This window comes from Cucurbita moschata, unplaced genomic scaffold (assembly GCF_002738365.1).
Source record: "Cucurbita moschata cultivar Rifu unplaced genomic scaffold, Cmos_1.0 Cmo_Scf00015, whole genome shotgun sequence".
Classification (NCBI taxonomy): domain Eukaryota; kingdom Viridiplantae; phylum Streptophyta; class Magnoliopsida; order Cucurbitales; family Cucurbitaceae; genus Cucurbita; species Cucurbita moschata.
The window spans coordinates 4,507,761-4,511,394 of NW_019268531.1; positions in this window are offsets into that span (position 1 = coordinate 4,507,761).

A 3,634-nucleotide genomic window follows, 5' to 3' on the forward strand; every position below is an offset into this window, starting at 1 on the left:
TCCTCCCCCTTCGTGGCCCAACGTCATTGCTAACACACCGCCTCGTGTCCACCCCTCTTCGGGGATTAGCCTCCTCGCTGACACATTGTCCCGGGTCTGATTCAGATATTGTCCTCTTGGGTTTTTCCCTTCGGACTTCCGCAAAAGATTTAATTTAGAAAATTTTATTTTATTTTTGGCATATATAAATCCACATTTTTTATATGAAATATCACTAAAAAAAATTACCCATTTAACTCTCACATATTTAATATTTAAATAGATTAAACAACATATAATAATCAAATGTGCTTTAGTTAAATTCACTCTTGAGAGAATAATCAATACCGTACCATATTCGAGACAATAATCTTTTTATATCTTTGAAAAATAAGAGAGGAATGCTCAATTTGTCTTTATTGTAAGATTCGACAATATCAATTTGAGTAGCGTTTAGCCACAACTATAAATATCAAACTCTAAAGTATTCATAAGCAAAGTAAATCCGTTAAAACTATCTATCAAAGGTGTTCTAGAATGAGACGTGAAGACGTTTTGCCATCAAATCCTATTAAGGATGTCAGTGACGAAAAAGTGCAAGATGCTGGATGGTCTGCAGTGGAACAACATAACGAGATGAGTGGAAATTGTTTCGTTTACAAGAGTGTGGTGAACGGTCTGTCCGATATGATCAACGACCACTCAGGTCCTCGACTTTATATTATTGTGATAGAAGCTTTAAATAATGATGGTATTCCTTGGTCATATATTGCAAAGGTGCAGCACTTTGGGCTTTACCGCAAAAAGCCCATTCTCTTATCCTTTGAAGATGTCCTTAAGGATTTCAACAAGCATTAGTTTGCTCTCTCTCCGGTTACACTAAGCCCTCTCTCTCTACATATAAGGGGGCGTTACTGTCTTTTAGCTATGAAAATGGCATAGACTACAATAAAATAGTCACATAGTTATCTATCTATATACTTATTAATTATGCATATTAATAGGAACAAATCCTCTCCTAATATATATATTAAAATTTTATTAATTTTATATTAGAAATAAATTCAAAATGCACTAATATATTTAAAAATAATTTAATGTGTATTTTACGCTCAAAATTTATTCGAAGTTAAGTGTTCGGTGCGTGTCCAACAAATGTGGAATTTATATTTATGCGTGTCTAATACATGTTCGACATGTTTCAAACATGGACATCAGAATAAGTTATTCTCGTGCTTTCTTTTACACCAATTCAAAGCGGTTTGAAAGCTACAACTTTAATTTTGTTGCGTAAGAAAGGGTTTTGACCAAGGGAACCAAGATCAGAATGAACATAAGAATGAGAAAACAAAATAAAATCTTTAGTTGAATAAGCATTTTCAAAGATGAGATATGAGAATAAATTATTCTTATACTTTCTTCAAAGCCTATTTGATACGCTTTCAAAGGGTTTTTTTATATGTTCTTCTATCTCCTTTTTCCTCCCTTTTTATAAGTATAAAATTTTGCCTAAATTAATAAAAATATTCATAAACTTTATATTTATCATGTTTATAAAAAAAATAAAAATGTGGACGGAAATCATCTATCGACACATTTCACTATTATAAAAAAAACAAATCAAAATTTTTTTTTACCGTCAATATATAGACGGAAATCATCTATGGCACTTCTAAGATTTTTTTTTTTTTTTTAATGTTACTTTTGAAAGTTCATTAGTATTTTATACTAACTCTAATATTATTTTTAGAAATTTTTTAAATTTTAAAATTATTTTTTAAACGATTTTCAAAATTAAAAATAGTTTTGAAATCTTTTAAAAATTCAGGAGTATTTTTAAAAAAATTAATATTAATAATTTTTATTCCCAACTAATATAATAATATTTTAAATTTAAAAGTTTTTAGGTATTTTTTAGATTTTATTTAGTTCAACTTATTATTGAAATTTTTAAAAATTTAGAAATATTTGGTAGATTTTTATTAATTTAATTTCAAATTTTAGAAAAAATAAATTACAATTTTTTTTATTGAGTAATATTAATTTTATTAATAAAACATTAAAAAATTGAATCAATAAAAGAAATTTTGAAAAAAAAAACATAACAAACATATTAAAATTAATTTAATGAAATTCATAAATAATTATGCTTAATAAAATTAAAACAAAAAAAATTAATTTATTTTAAAACCAGAAGGTTTGCAGAATGACATAAAAAAACAAAAATAATTAAGATTTTAAGCAAATTTAATTTATTTTAAAACTCGAAGTTTCTGTCCACCTCTAAAACTGTTAAGAATATGCTTTGATGCCATGTTAACCATGAGAAATAGAAGTGGTAATGCTAGGCTCACAGACTTGCGATTTGCGGTGATGTATGGACTATTTAGGGATGGTAAAGGCTTCATTGTTGGATGTGAGAAATTTGAAGATGCTTATAACGTATTCTAGATATTGGATGATCAAGAACAGTTTGTCAACCACAGCTCTCGGTCTAGTAGAATGAGTGAGAATATCTATACCATCAATTTCTATCCAAACTAAGACCACTAGTTCATCATGTCAGAAGAATCGAAAATTTCAAAGTATGAGAAGAGGAACAGTAGAAGAAAAGCGACAGAAATCAAAACAGAGATGACGAATGAATTGGGATATATATCTTCCTTTTAAGCCCACATCTCAAAAGTGTTAATTTATAGTCTCTATAGCTATCGTCTTTGATTGAGCACAGCAAATCATCGATATTTTTCCTCTCAACAATAAAATCAAGAACATATTCATTATCAAGATGTTTGTGGCGAGCTATCCTGATCCCGTCATCCACAAGTAGCCTCCTAATCTTAATATGGACCTTGAATTGACTATAAGTATTCTCAATCATTCTATTAGACCGAGAACTGTGGTTGACAAACTGTTCTCGATCATCAAATATCAAGAATACGTTATAAGCATCTTCAAATTTCTCACCAAGCTCAAAGGTGGCATATTCAAGATGTTCGTATTTTCTTTCACTACCTCTCAAGTGATCCAGAGCACCGATCTTGGTGTTATTATCCAACTTCAAAACTTTGAATATTTATTTAACACATCCTTATTATATTCATCACTCTGATCATCCATGGTATTCATTTCATTTTGTTCCAATTAAATTAAATGAGGCACATTACTGATCTTCGAGTAAATCATTCTAGTCTATTTCTGGGTTTTGCATCTTCCACGAAAATTTAATTATTTCTGGGAAGATCATCAACAAATACTTGGTTTTGGATCTCTCGTGTAATTCAATAATTTCTTAGAAGTCTACAAAGCAAACCAACCGTGTTTAAGGAAGGATTTTTCAGTCATGACTTTGTTTTAGACTCAACTACTATCTCAATAGTCCCACTAGCTTTTATTGATATCCCACTTGTTTTTCAAATTCAATAACTTTGACAGCTTGTATCCTATTCAACTACTATCTCATTAATCAAAATCAGACTTCTTGTATCCTATTTAAACCTTGTGAACATTAATGAAAATCGGACTTCAGATCCCACTGCGACTTTTGATTCCACCTTTTCTTTGCACTTTCGATCCAACTTCTATTTCTCATTCTTAACAAACACGTATTGTTTTTTTTTTTTTTTTTTTTTTTTTTTTTTTTTTTTTTTTTTTT